Source organism: Alligator sinensis, unplaced genomic scaffold, assembly GCF_000455745.1.
Source record: "Alligator sinensis unplaced genomic scaffold, ASM45574v1 scaffold1133_1, whole genome shotgun sequence".
Classification (NCBI taxonomy): Eukaryota; Metazoa; Chordata; order Crocodylia; family Alligatoridae; genus Alligator; species Alligator sinensis.
The window spans coordinates 1,425,948-1,426,280 of NW_005842285.1; the positions used below are offsets into that span (position 1 = coordinate 1,425,948).

Sequence of the window (333 nt, forward strand, 5' to 3'; positions counted from 1 at the left end):
TCTAAATCTGCTCTCTGCTAGCTTGTGGCCATTATTTCTTGTAACCCCCGGGGGCGCCTTGGTGAATAAATACTCACCAATTCCCTTCTGTGCCCCCATGATGAACTTATAGGAAGCCACAAGGTCGCCTCTCAACCTTCTCTTGCGGAGGCTGAATAGATCCAGTTTCTCTAGTCTCTCCTCGTAAGGCTTGGTCTGTAGGCCCTTAACCATACGAGTGGCCCTTCTCTGGACCCTCTCCAGGTTATCCGCATCCCTCTTGAAGTGCGGCGCCCAGAATTGCACACAGTACTCCAACTGCGGTCTGACCAGCGCCCGATAGAGGGGAAATAT

The 333-nt window shown here is 52.3% G+C and overlaps 1 protein-coding gene across 11 annotated transcripts in view; it reads right to left on the reverse strand.

Moving 5' to 3' along the window:
* Positions 1-333, reverse strand: part of CLASP1 (cytoplasmic linker associated protein 1) — a 251,743-nt gene that overhangs the window by 197,194 nt on the left and 54,216 nt on the right. The window lies entirely within an intron of this gene.